This window comes from Lonchura striata, chromosome 13 (assembly GCF_050655825.1).
Source record: "Lonchura striata isolate lonStrDom1 chromosome 13, ASM5065582v1, whole genome shotgun sequence".
Taxonomy (NCBI): Eukaryota; Metazoa; Chordata; class Aves; order Passeriformes; family Estrildidae; genus Lonchura; species Lonchura striata.
The window spans coordinates 8,578,783-8,593,952 of record NC_140715.1 but is presented as its reverse complement, the minus strand read 5'-3'; the positions used below and the strand labels follow the sequence as shown (position 1 = coordinate 8,593,952).

At 37.7% G+C, this 15,170-nt stretch overlaps 1 long non-coding RNA gene across 1 annotated transcript; it reads left to right on the top strand.

The window, feature by feature from the left end:
- Positions 1–322: 322 nt before the first annotated feature.
- Positions 323–14,134, top strand: LOC146766162 (uncharacterized). Its single transcript, XR_014958288.1, has 2 exons — positions 323–10,695; positions 11,997–14,134. It is a non-coding gene; the product is annotated as an uncharacterized LOC146766162 (long non-coding RNA).
- Positions 14,135–15,170: the final 1,036 nt, after the last annotated feature.

The following is a 15,170-nucleotide window of genomic DNA, read 5'->3' as shown; positions in this document are numbered from 1 at the left end:
AGTTATGAGTTCATTCAGGTTTTAAGTCTTTTAAAAAGCCTAACACAGATTTTCTGTTTCTAACCAAAACCCAAAAGTCCCAGTGGCTTAGGTTCTTGCAAAGAAACACTCGGATATTGCTGGAAAATACAAACTGAATATCAAGAAACATCCTATTTTCCTGGCAGATATTACTCCCAAGTGATTCACAGTGGCACTAGCAGCCTTTTTTGGCATCAGCACCAATCCCAAATCCTGGGTGAGGAGCAGAACCCTCCCAGCCACTGCCCAGAGCAGCCCTGCACTGCACCCACTGGGTTGCCCTGCTGTGGCAGGGAGGAGCTGGAGCAGGTCCAGCTGCCAAGGAGCACAGCAGGAAGGAGCTGGGCACCAGCAGTGGCCTGAGAGTGTTCCAAGGGCAGTGCCAGGAACGAGAGGAACAGCTAAAAACCAAAAAAGCAATGAGTCAAGTGCTCCCCCTGCACTGAGGAAGGTCCTTTCTGTGCTGCAACTCCTGATTTCCAATCTCCTATTGACCTTCTGTCCAATTTACCATCCTCTGTGTTTGGCCAAATCAAAAGGATGCAAAAATATCATGGACCCAGAAGGACTTCAGCATTTACTTGTAAATGAGTGGGGATGAAATAAAATAAAAAATGGAGGTATTCAGAGTTTTGAAGAAGTCACTATCAAAGCCCTGGGAAAACATCATCAGGGCAGATGAGAGATGGATCTTGGTGTTAATTTCATAAGAGTAGAAAGTTTTTAACATGTATCAGCTGAAAGTACAGAGCAGGACAAAGCAGAAGTAGAAAGGCAAAACCAGAGAAGGATCAGGTCAAATGACACCCTCAATGTTAAAACTGATGTGTTACCTTCCTACCAATTTGCAGACACTAATTCAGGTATTATCTTGGCAATGGAAAATGGAGGCCTTTTTTTCATGTTACCTGATTATAAGCTGCAGAAACAAGTAATTAATTTTAGACTTTTGGATGCAAATATTTCTAGGAAATAGCTGTGGGAGAACAATTTTGCTATTTGAGGGGGTTATTTGAACTGAATAACTAGTCCTGTGCATATGGAAGAACTATGATAATGAAGGCATTTTGTTTTGATTCTAAACACTGTTTGAACTTGCTGTTTTGTTCACCACAAAGTAAAACGGAGATTTCTGAAACAAAACAATTAAGAACTCATACAAAACAAAACAAACAAACAAAAAAAATCTGAACTTCACAAATCCCTTTAGTTTTATTTCTTTTGAAGGAAATTTCAACAAAACCCAGAATTCCTACACACCTTTAACAGGACTTCAGTGAATTCTCCTAATAGAAACACTAAATTACAAAAGTGGTAAGAAAGAATTTGAAGAGATAGAGATGAAATACTTGAATTAGCAATTATTGTGAGAAAAATGTGTCAGTAATTCTATGTTTCCTGTAGATGATAAAACCAAGGCTACCAGCAGGTCAACTCCATCTCCTTGTTGTTTTTTTCCAGTTCTCATCTGATGTAACACAGATTTCAGGATGGAGCAAATGACTTCTTTCCTTTCTTTAAAGAACAGCCTGATATGAAATCATCAGAAGGAACACATTGTAATTTGTGTTTCAGTGCTTCCAAGCTACTTTCTCATTTAATATAATAATTTCATCTAAGTTCATATTTTATTTTCTAGGGTTCCTAGCTCCCTCCTTGAAATTAAACAGTCTTGTCTTTATTTTCTCTACTCTTGTTGAACTTTTGATACAGGCTCAGATTTTGATAACAAGTTATACAAATTTTCACTTCCCTCTCCTTTTGCAGCTGAGATATCTTGGATACTTTTAGTAAGGCTAATCATGTAATTTCTGAAACAGAAGCTTATGCCAGGTGTCTACAAAGGCAAAGTTACAACCCCCCACCCTGGCACTGCAAGCCTTTGAACTTGCAGCCTTTCAGAGATCAGCTTCTGTGCTTATGCCTCAATTCAGCTGGGCAATGAATAAAAAGAAAATGCATTGGAGCAGATAAGAGCCCGAGCAGCTATTGAATGAAAGTGTCCTAGAAAAGGGAAAGCCAGAAGTAAAGTCCCTTACTTCTGAAAAAATCAAACACTGTATTTCTCCTTCCCTTTTATCTTTTGAGACTCCATGTGCCAAGCCCTACTTCAGATTCTTAACACATTTAACTATTGGGAGAGCTAACAGAATAAGAGAAGAGTGATTTGGAATAATAATTTCACTGATACAAAGAGCCCCCTGAACCAAGCATGTTTTCCCTTCATGCCATGAATTTCCTAAAGTTATTATTAATTATCAACCTCTTCTGAGCACACAAATTCTCTTCCTGAAGATGTTCACCACTGATTCCACTGCCAAGAGCAGTTTTTTCACCAAGTTCATGAGATAAATGACTTATCTCCAGAGAACGTGGCCAAGGTCTCCATCAGCCCATTATCAGTGAAAACACCTCGAGTTTGAGTCAGCAGGGGCAGAGGGAGGCCACATGAATGGACACAAAACTGAAAATAAAAACAATCCATTATGCTGATTAATTTTTATTTCATTTGCAGAATACAAACTTCAGCCCTTCCTCATTTCAAGCATCTTCTCCTTCTGACTTTGTAGTCTTTAACTTGCATAATTAATTAGCTTCAACTAGGAGAGCTATGCAAAATACTTGAAAAGAGGGATAAGGACAAAAAAGCTGGATACACAGTTTTCAGGACTTCAAAGCAACAATGTTTTCTTGCAGACTGCACAGCAGGGATTGCCTGAGGTAACATAACTTCACTTGTGCAGCAGAGACTCAGCCTAAGCATTAATAAAAGGGCTGACTTGCAAAATGAAAAAAAAAGGTTTGATTTTAGCCTAAAAATTAATTATGGTCAATAAGAGAAGCATGAAGACTATAATGTTGAAAAAGGTGAAAATCCTTTAAGGTAAGGCTCTTAATAAAAATCAGTAACCTGAAGTAAAATATGACAAAAGACAGCTTTCTTTTCTGTGATCAGCATTAAAGTACAAACTTTTAAGACTTATCTCCATCACTTTGCACTTTATGCAGGGCATGTACAACAGCACTACAAGGTTTTAAATGCCTTTTTCACTGAATCCTCAAGAAATACAGCTGATGGCAACACAAATAATGGTATATAATAGCCTATCATTATTCTATAGTACTTTCAAGTCAGTAAATTGGGTGTTGAATAAGATCCCAGCTCTTAGAAACTTGCAGTGCGCTGAAATTTTGCAGTTTCCTTCTCAAATATTTTTCATACACATGAGACAAGACAGAAAACCAAAAACCTTTCCAAGTTATACCTGAGCATTTTCTCAACAAAGGAATAACAGCCTGTACTTAAGACTCACCAGTTCTCTCCATGTTAATAAAATGTAAATTATTTACTCACTTTTCTGTAAAACAGTGAATAAAAATATCATTAGTGCTAATGAAGCATCTTTTAAAAGCATCACCTGTCCTGATGAAGCTGCAAGCTGCTATTTACCAGATGGCTGATCTCTTAGCAGGTACTAAATAACACAAAGACCCTGCTATGTCTTCTACGTACCAACTAAAGTCTAAAATATTACTTCTCATTTCTTATTGCACTCTCTGAAACCCTAAGTAGTGATGGAAAATACAATTCTTCAAAGTAGTAAACATAAAACCCAAAAAAAATCCCCAAATAAACAAACCCAGTAATAAACACTGTTTAAGACCATGGGAGCATACAAAATATGGCAAGGTTACCAGAAGATCTGGCTCTAAGCAAATTCAGTCTGGAAGTTAAACTAAGTCCAAGTATAAGCAAAATGAGGTTCTAGGAATATCTTCCATGAACAACAGTGGCCAAAGAAACCTGGAGGAAAAAAATAAACAGTAAAATATCATTTTGCAGTTATATTTCTCACAACTTGAAACTGGTTGTTCATTTTGGTAACACATATACTGTAAAACTGTATACCACTGAGAGGATTCCACTATGATTTTTATTTCAGTTAAACTCAAACTGTCAAAAAAACTTCGATATTTCTTCTAGTAAGGACAGTACATTAAAGTAAATCCAATTAGAGTACCTTGAAGCAAGTGTGAAATTTTTACAGAGTTACTTAATAATTAATCTTAAGTATCCCAGCAGGGGAAAAACATTTTTTATTTCTTGACATTTCTTTCCACTTTTCTGAAACTTCAGCATCACAATTTTGTGTCAAACAATAAAGCCTCCTAAACCCTTAATGCAGAACTGCAGGCACATTCTTGCACCCAACACAACTTCAGTACTCTGCATATTAATGGCAGTAACTGCATTTCTGTGTATTTCTACAAAAGCCCATGAAAGACAAGACTGCCTTTTCCACCTCATTGCAAGTCCTAGCCTGAGAAGATGAGATGATATAATCCTCATTCTCCCACAAAACCTCTACTTTTTTTTCCACTTAGTGTTTTGTCTTGTCATTTCCTCAATGAGGTATCTGAGAGACCAAAAGAGAATTCTTCCCCTACATAAAGTAAATTCAATTTCAAGTTACACTCCAATATCAAGGCTGAATTTAATCTTTTCTTCAATGTAGGCAATACTGTCTAGTGTTTCAGCTTTTCTACAAGCTTTTCGCTTTGAAGTCATAAACTATCAACATTAACAACTGAAAACAGTGAAATTCCCAGAGACTTCAGCTTGTGAGAAGAAAAAATTGATACTGAAACAAGTTCATATTGCAAATTCAAGGTGAGCTACTGATCTGAAATATGATTTGATACTGAAATATGTTCACGTTGCAAAGCCAAGGTGAATTACTGATCTGAGCCATTTATGCAAGGCTGCAAGGCTGTGCTGAACAACTGAGCAACTCACTTTGCAGACCTGACCAGAGCACACTGATTCCCAAAATGAGCCATGCCTGGTACCTAACACCCATCTGAGAGTGCAGTGCCCAGGCAACTGCAGAGCCAGCACAGCACCCCACTGCTCCATCTTTTCTAAGTGTGGCAGCTCATTCTTGTGCTATTTACCATCAAACCAGTCCATAACAAAAAAGCTTTTCTTCATCTGCCAAGGGCCAACCACTTGTGTTCCTAAAGCGAAGTATTCAATTTCCACAAAGGCAAATAATTTGATAACAAAAACCACCTATCTGAATTTTCTGCCCAAGCACTCAGACAGCTCTTGCACAGATTTAGCAGTTTGACAAGTATGAAGAAAGGTAGGTTGTGGGTTGTTTTTTGGTTTTTTTTTGTTTTTTCTTAAGGATAAATCTGATAATAAACCTGAGGCACAAAAGCTCAGCTTTATTCTTTGGAGTCCAGAAGAGCAGCTAGCCAGTTCTAGACACAGATCAGAGAATTTGGTTCCAAAATCACTTATGCAGTCATCTAGACAAAATGAAGAGCTCTCAAAGCTGTGAGAGCTGCCTGGCTGTGCTGCTAGCCTTTGGGAAAATGTAGCAGGGATTACCTAAAAGTTGATCAAGCTGACAGGCCATTTGCATATTTTAACTCTGCAGTTTACCATCAAGATGGTTTTTCAAATGGAGGAAATGCAAAGTTTTTACACATGAAGCGTTTAGTTCTTGTTCTCAGTCTTGCAAATGCTGTATTTGCCAAAAGCTTTCAAAACCTACATAAAGTTAATTCTGAGCTCATAACACCTATTTAGAGGGTAATACCCTCTTACTGTTCACATTTGTTACATTTTCACTGTATCTCAACAAATACAGCAAAATTTTCTTATTCCTTCTCATGTGGCAACATAGCAGGAAGCTGAGTCAAAGTACCATGATGTGAATTAGTTCCTTCCTCAGGAGAAACTCTGAAACACCACTCCCCCTTTTGGTTCTGCAAGCAGACAGCAGTGGTAATTGCTTATTAAATAATTCTAATTAAAACCAAGCAGGTTCATCCTAGATTCCCTCAAGTTAACTCTGATTAGTGGCTTTACACAGACTGTACATCTTTGCTGAAATGATCAAAAGAGAAAATCCCTTTAAGCAGTTACAAAGTACATTCTCCACTCACAGGCATAAAAGCCACTTATATTTCACTTAAATCCTACCTCTAGCATCCAGCTTGTGCTGTGTCATTTCTCCTGGCTCTTGCAGTAGTACTTTAGTGCATCTGTCACTGCCAGCACTTTGCAAATATGAAAGAAGAATTAAAACAAAACCACCCTCATTCTGCAAAGGTCTGATATGGGAAGAAACCTGTACAATATGCATGCTACCAAAACCTGGTACACTTGTTAGAGGCATTCAGGTCTTCCTTTAAAAAGCTGACTTTTCTCTCAAAACTGAAGAGGATTCTCTTATCCTCAAAATACACTCAGACTAACACATTCTAGATGCAAGCAGACAAATAACCTTTCAGCTCTAACTAGTGAGTAAACACACACCATTTTGTCAAGCCTTCTTATATCAAGTAGGTTTTTTCTAAGATAAACCACAGCATTCCACACACTTGTGACTTTTTCCTCTCAGATTAATGCCTCACATTTATCCCTTTCAAGCATTCTGCTACAGAAGCAGATTTCTCATTTAAGATATATTGCCTTGTAAGATATATTGCATTTACTCAAATGCTTTCCTTCATTTGGCAAATTGCTAAAATTCCAGGGGAAAAAAGTAAATCACTCTCAAAAAAAATACAACAGCTGGTCTAAACATGAGGCACTAAGGCACCCTATCACATTCTAAAAATAAAAGCATTTTAATATAATAATTGCACATTTTCTGCAGTGGAAATATATTTGGTGTACCATTAGTTACAACCCATAGAGTCAGACTGGAAACTCTGAACCAATGCAGAGACCTGACTGTCAGTGAGACAAGCCATTCTCAATTCTACATTGCAAGTGATCTTTCAGCAACACCAGCAAGGATGGGATTTTCATCTAAAAAGTCATACCTATCTCAAGCAAATAGTCTAGAACAACAGAGGATTATAGGAAATAAAAAGCAACCATCCATCTATCTAACTAGACCACAAAAGTCTTTATAGTTTACCAAAGGTATTTTTTTTTTTAGTTCAGTTTGCAAATCTTATTCCTATCTGCAAAACACATCAGTGTGCTGTGAACACAGCCAGGGCAGCTTCTTCCTTCTTGGAACATCTTCTGGTCTTTGAGGAAGAAGAGGTTGTGCATCACGTAGATGCAATGCACACACAAAATCTTGTCTGAATGGAAGCAAGGAGGAAAAGAATGATGCACACCAAGAAGATACAAATGCAGAATGACCTTTAAAAACCCATCATCACTTAGCTGCTCTTGTAAAGCAACACAACAGAATCTGCATCAGGCCCAAAGAGGAGCTGTTCTTACACAGGTATTCTTTTCCTCTAAATACGTATTTTCTGCAGGATATTACTGAAAGTGAAAGCAATTAAATGAAAAGCATCAGATTGATGTATTAAATTATTTCTTAAATTTATATTAAAGTAGTTACGGAAGCAGAAGCTTCTGAATTTTCTGTATTGTCCTTCAACAATCTTTTATGGCAAAGACAGATTTAAGGAATGTGGAATGACAAACTAGAAGAAAGTACAATTTTCTCTCAGAACAAGAGTATCAGCAAAGGTGTTACTCAGCCATACCAGCTTACATCTCTTCTTCTCTATCCCTGTCACAGAGCATTTCACTTTGCAAGCAAACACAAGGCAGAATCAGTTTTAAAACAAACAAAACCAACAAAAACCCCCACAAACTTTTTTATTCTCAAGTTTCTACTCAAATGGCTCCACAGCAGTAAGTCACTTCATACAAGTCTTTGACATCTGCCATAAACTAAATGCTAAAATACACTTGGATCATACAAACTCTAGCACAAATAACATTGCATTTTACAGTGAAGAGCTCCCCTTCCTAAGATTGGGATCTCTCATTACCACATCAGAGCTGGGGTTGGTTATAAAGAAACCTCACATGGAAAAAAGAACATGAGAAATTCCCCCCAAGACTAGACAGGGAGATTAAGTGTGTCTGAATTGACAGGAACAGAATAATTTATGCCACATACATAGATTCATTTTTCATTATTCCAAAATTTAGCTAGTAGGACATAGACACTGGATATATCTTTTACAAAAAAAGAGGTGTGGTCTAGATTAAAAAAAAAAGCTTGAGACAGATGTCAAGACAAAAAGCTATTAATCTCATTAGATATGTTCTTCAAATAGTTAATATATAACAAGCTCTTGTCACCATATAAAATGTTGAAAAGACTGATCTGAATAAAATGTGAGGCTTTTAATAGCAAAAACAAACTGCTTGACTTTTGTTTCATTTGCTGATTGAGTTGCAAGTAGCAGAAGTACTACATGACTCATGTATACATAAATCTGAAGCTATTTGATTTGAATAGTGAAACTTAAGTTAACAATGCTAAAAATTTGAAAGGTTGTGTTTAATAACTTCTTTGAAGCTCACAGTGGCTCCTTTTCATGAATTGTTAATTCCTTACATTATTTAGAATACTCTCTCCACATATTAGAAAGAGGCACTGGTTATGTAATAACAGTTTATATTGATTACAATGTCTACATTACCATTCTTATAACTTATGTGATAAGGTATATTCTAAGTATTTCTTGCTACTTTAGAGATTCTATAAATACTCTATACACATCCTTTCCTTGAAATGACCAAATCAGCATCCTGTTGCCATAGCAGCAAGTTGGTTTTTGAAGCCCAGACCAGGGAGGTGGCTGTGACTGAGTCCAGATAGGTAAATTACCTCATCCACCCATCTGCTTCTGCCATGACACAGAAGGGAAAAGCCTGAAGAGTTTCTGCTCCTCCCACACCTCCTGCATCTCAGTCTGATACTTCATGTGTCTACAGACTAAAAAAACCAGCATGATCTGGTTCACTTCAGTTCCTCCACTTCCAGTTCTTGGAGATCCCAATCAGTTGGAAAAAAAACCCAAACACACAAAAAGAATGGAGCTCCCCAGCCCCTTATAATTCAAAGCATGTATTTTTAAGTAAGAATATACATATGGTTTTCAAGACAATGTCCAATTAACCTGTGAAATAACACCATGGAGTAATAGGCAGCATCCTGCTATTGATGGTTCAGTTCCAAAATAATTTAATATGACTCGGGCATTCTGGAATGCCAGAAGAACAAGTAGGTTTAAATAACATTTAGTAACACTTATAAACTGCTGTAAATCAATATTTTGGCCAAAGCAGTCAAGATGCAAAGCCCTTCAGTACTTGCATGGGACTGAGATATCGGGCATACATTTGACATGGACTCTGTTCTGGCAGAAGCTCTTTCCACAGAAAGAAATCTGTTTTGTGATCAAATCTTGTTGCATCAAGCATACCAAAATATCAAAATAGATGGTGATTCCTGTAAATAATTTCAGCAATAATTTTTCTGGAAACGTATCCACTAATGCTTTTGCTCAAAAATCATCAATAACATCAGACTCATAGTGAACAGAAATTTCCAGTTCACCTATTTTGCTCATTTTTATTCACACTCTCTCAAGTCACTAAGATTCAAAATTGATAAGGAGTTTCACTAAGGCACTCTGATGTCCCTGCAGAGCACAATGAGAACATTTAAACAAGAGGGGCCCCCACAGCTCTCCCAGAAGCAGCAACACCAGTAAGAGCTGGGACACATTAGCACAAAACCTGCTCTTTTTGATGTGCCTTGCATTGGAAATATCAAATCAAAGTCTCCCAGATACAGAACTTCATTTTCAAAACCATAATCAATTTTTGCAGATGTGTTGTCACACCATCATTTTCTGATACAAAAGAGGGTCATGAACGTGTCCAACTCAGCACAATGTTTCAGTACAAACTTAAGTTTTACATGGGTTTTTAACCCACTTGCACCTGAACAGACAAATGTTCTTTCAATGGCCTTTTCAGATGGCTGTTCCCATAAAAACATATTAACTGGCAGTCATAAAGTTAAATGTGTGAGAAAGCAAAACAAATGTGCCTTGAATTAGACTCAGGAACAATTCAGTCTCAGCTTTCGCTTCTTGCTGCCCACACTAATGGTCATTATCCCTCTTGCCTGATAAAAAGCATTTATCCCATCCATCAAAAAGTTTTTTCTTTGCCTCCAGGACATACTCATGCCATCTTTTCATTTAGCAAATAGAAAACCTTGCCACTAGTGAGATATTACTAAGTAAAAGTAATTTTGCAGTAATCAACAACAATATTGTAAAAGAAGATGTAGTTTTAAGCATTTATATAATTTCTTCAGGTTTCCCTAGTGGTCTTTATGTAATGTGGAATAAAACCAAAGCAAGTTTATCTTAATCAAGTGGAATAAAAAAAGTATCAAATGACTTTAAAGTAAAACAATCTTCATACACAGCACATGATGAAATAACTGACATCAAGTAAAGAAGAGAAAAAAACAGCAAAGTATAAAACCTCACAATGGGTATTAGTTTGCTGTAAGAATGCACAATATATTTCTTACAGATTCAAGAGGCAAGGCTGGCAAAAAATCCACTTGAAGAAAACAAACTTAATGAGGCCCTGCAAATAAATCAGCCAGTAGTGCCACGGGTTCAGCATCTCCAGCTACTTCAATATATTCATGGATGGAATAATCAGCTGGATGAATAAGAAACAGAATCTTCATTGGAAATCAGGTTCCTTTTTCTTGACAAAGGGACAGGAAAGGAAAACGAAGCCAGTATTTTCTGGAGAGAAAACTACACAGAGCAAAATGAACAACATTCAAGCCTCAACACCAGGTAAGTTCTCAATGCAGAACACACTTTTAAAAAAATATTTGCTTCTGTATAATTTTCAGTTTGCTTTGGTTCTGTGAATGAGCTCACCTGCTTTCCATGTGCATAACAGATTCTAATAATACTTAGTAACCATTTGTATTAAGAAACAATATCTATGCTTATACAAGAGTTAACAAATTCCAATAAAGGCACTATGAATTCTTCATTGAACAAATCCATCCCAAAAAAACTCCTAACCAACACATCTTCAACATTGTTTTGCATTAAATAAGATTGCCCAGGTCCTCCATCTCCTAAGACTATGTACAGCTATTACATTTTTCCTCCGCTTGCAAAAAGGACTTGCACATTTTATTAGCTAAAAGTTCAGTGATACTCAGATCTGATTTTCAGATAAAGTCTAGCTCATATAAATCAAAAATAAGTATGCATGTATGTACTAACAAAAAAAAAAAAAAAATCTCTGGAGAAGTCTATCTCCACTCCCCTTGTTCTCTTTTCAGTGTTTGGGTTCTCCCACCTCCTTGGGGCTGATACAGCAAGAAAAGTATATCCCAAACAGCCTGTATCCCCAGTTCCAGAAAGAGAGGTGCCAGAGAGTGATTTAATTACTGTGAAGATGCTTGGTCCCATTAGGGTGACCCAGAGTACACAAAGAATTTGAACTGTCAACACAGATAAGAAATTTCATCAACTCTCAATCAGTTAAGATTTCACCTTTGACTTAAATTTCCTTCTACTCTATTATCACAACCAAGCATTTTATCCTACAGGAGGTCTAAACCATTCATGCAAATTTAATTTATGGCAATTTAAACTGTGTCAGAAAGTTAATAATGTAGGAATAATGCATGTGTCTCTCACTGAGTTTAATCAGTGCCCATTAACGTGCCTGTTATTTTGCCTTTTTGTTATTCATGCGTTCTAATCTGAAACCACATTTGCATTGAGTGGAAACAAACTTACCCAGCTCATCAGAGCTCAAAGTAAAAACCTAACTTGCCCAAAAGACTGATTTTACTGAAGTGATTGTATTTTTCTTAATAGAAGTAAATTACAGAAGTTCCGACATAGATGTAACAATTACAAATATTTGCAAGTGCAGTTTGATTCCACCTGCCAAAAAAAAACTAAGCATCACTCAATTGTTTATTTCGGTAAACTCAGGTTCTGAAATACAGTGCATTGAAAAAAGAAAAGCATTAACATTCCTAACTGCTAACAGAGAAGAAAATCTCAATAAATGTATTTTAACAGTGAGAAAAGAAACAGAGCATTTCAGTGCACAATTGTATTTTCAGAGTTTCTTCTAAGCCACAATGCCAGAAGCAGCAGATTAACCTACTTTCTGTGGGCACAAGACTAGACTCTATTGCTGAGTACAGCTGTCAGAACCACCTGCATATCTTCGGCTTCACTCAAGTCTCAGAAGCAAGCCAAAGGCTGATTTCAGGATGCTGCAGTGTCCATTGGAATTTGTTTGCAAAAAACAAAGTGAAAACATGACCAGTATAAACTGGGAAGGTTGGAAGCTGCTAACCATGTCTGCCTAGAGGTTTTAATTAGACCAAGCTGGTATAATTTGTGCTTGCCATGTTTTTCCAGAGTATGCAATGATGTCAGCTCGACCTTTTTTTTTTCATGTTTGCCTAAAATGGCCTTTCCCACCTGAATTAGAGCATGTTTGGGATAGCCAGGGAGCAAGCTGCTACTGCCAAGAGTCAATGGCAAGCAAAGCCAATTGTGTGGGGAAGATCTAAGTCTCACAAGTAAAAGGAAAAAATAAGCTAGGGACTTCCAGATACCAGCAAGCCACCTTCAAACAGTTCAAATGAGTACTGCAGAGTTCAGGTGCTTGTCCAGACTCTTCCAGATATGCCTCAAAGTTAAACTTAGAACAGTAATTAAGCTGACTTTTCCTGAAAGTAATCTATTCAAACTCGCCTTTCTCTGCTTCAGTGAGAGAAACCCCACTGGGCTTAGCTGTGGACTATCCAGGCTACACAGGAAACAAGTTTCCTTTACCACCACTTGTGTATTCTTTCAAAAGACCTCCAAAGACTATTTTGTTTCCACTGCTTTGCCCACTGACAACTCAATACAATAGCCACCAGGCTGAATGCACAAAGCCTTCCTCAGCAGACTGGACCTGTTCCTGGGAAAATACCTTTGTGCATTCTGGGCACACACAGAGAAACAGTCATTTTTTCTTTTCTGAATCAAGAGTTCATGAAACCTGAGCAAAGCAAAGTTTGGCAGGTTCACAAACATAGCCTGAGTATTAACAGAACATTCTGATAAGAGCTCCAATAGTCAAAGCTCAAAAGTTAGAAGAACAAATAACTTGTCTTAAAGTTCCCCAGATAAAGTGAAAATGCTGGAAAAAATATGCAGGATGACAACTAAGTTTATAACTGCGTAGAAGTATTAGACATCCCTCATTACTGTAGAAATGAAGATTGTTTCAATGGCTAAGCCTCAGCTATTCAAAAATGTAGCTGAACCCTGCCCATTTCTTGCCTGTGGAGTTGTATGTATGACAGGTTCTTACCCAGTAGCTGTAAATGATTCTGCATCTATGCTACACCAGTTGTGCCATGACAGCCCCTCTCAGATGAGATGAGCTGCTGAGAAGCTGCTTTCCCTCTGTGCAGCCCTGCTCTGTGTGACAGAGCCCTGAACACAGGTTTGTGATCAGCCTTGTGCTGCAGACACTGTGCCAGCTTTAGGTACCAGCTGAGAGCTAAGAACCAGAACAACAGCTGCTCCTAGTGTATATCAAAGTGAGCCATCCTTTTCAAAAACTCTTCAGGAACTTCCCACTAAGAAAATGAAGGCTTACGTGCTCAGACAAGATGAAGAGCATTCACACAATCTGCCAGCTCCAGTCTGTGAGCAAGCTTTCAACAGGCAACAGCTCTGAAAACCCACAAGTCTGTTTCTGTAAGGACAACGTGATTTTAATATTACAAACCATTACAGCTCAGCAACCACATGTCATTACCTGTATCTCCATGGGAGAACCACAAAGGGACCATGGAGAGAGCTGACCCCACCTCTGGACACTGGGGATGCACAACCCTGCAGTCCCACAGGACCCAGCCCAGGCACTGGGGCACGGAAAGCTCCTCCCAACAACCTGAGGATTCAGAGACTCAGATTCCAAGCACTGCCTCTGTTACCCTGGCTCTGAAGTAGGACTGCCAATTTAGTACTAAAGAAACCCCAAACTGGACACCAAACCCTAATCCACATCAAGTAATTTGGATATGGTCCTACCCCACTCCATAAAGACACCATGCTGCAGTCTTATACTGCTGCCATGAAGAAAGATCAACATTTAAGCCAGATCAGAAACAAGCTATTCAGCTTTTGATTATTCTTGTTTGTCATTCCTACCTTTTTAAAACAGGTTTATGGGCAATAAAGACATAACTTCTACTCAGGATTCACACTTTGTGTCTCACAGGGCCATACTTCAATATTTTTAAAGCTGATTCACCTTGCTTCTGAGCATTTGTCTTCATTTACTCTAATGGGATGGAGAAGCTCTCCATCTGATGCATCTTATTTTTACAGATAAATTTGAAGTGTAAACACAATTTATAATCTGAAGGATGTTACAAGCTTTCTTATTTGTAACGCAAGCACAAAATCCTACCTGAGATAAGTGTTAGTATGCACTATTGGTTAGTTTATGGTTTTCTAAAGTTTATTTCACAACTTCAAAAAACTCTGAAAATAATAATTTAAAAATAATTAATTTTGTATTTAGCTTACTTGTAAAATTATTGTCAATTTAGGCACAGAAAAATATTCTATTATTAAAACTACTGAGAGCTGTCTTGGGTGAAATAACTCATCTATTAACCTGTGATCAAGGCAAGTTAATCCACTAAGCACCATGCAAAAGGCTGCTTCTGCTCCTTACATTGCATCAGAGCAGGAAAAGGTCTGATAAAGAATGGATGAATAGGCAGAACAAATAATTTTTCATACAACTTGCTTTTAGTAGCAGAGAGTAATTAATTTAGATAAAGTATATCAAGTGTCCTGCATTCTATATGAGAATTTCATTACAGTAATGATGCTTTGATTAAGGCTCCCTCTACCATGGATTATCTGCAGGAGGAAATTAGCACTTTCATTCCCCTTTTCTCTTCATAGCAATCCCTGGCTATCATCAGCTCAGAGGCATTGGCCAAAGATATCTCAGCTCTGACTCTGAGCCCGTGGAGAATCTGTAACATTATTACTGATGTAGAATCACAAAGCAGGGTACTCCCACTGACATCTCTGCAAAGATTCCTACCCACAGAAACTAGAAATTAAGACCTTTAGTAATGCCACAGTCACACAAGCATGACAGTCATAAGAGTTGGTTTGGATGTCACAGGTTTCTTACTTTGAACACCTAGACAAAATAAAACTCTTGATGAATCAAGACCTGAACCCAGTTCTGGAACAATACCTGC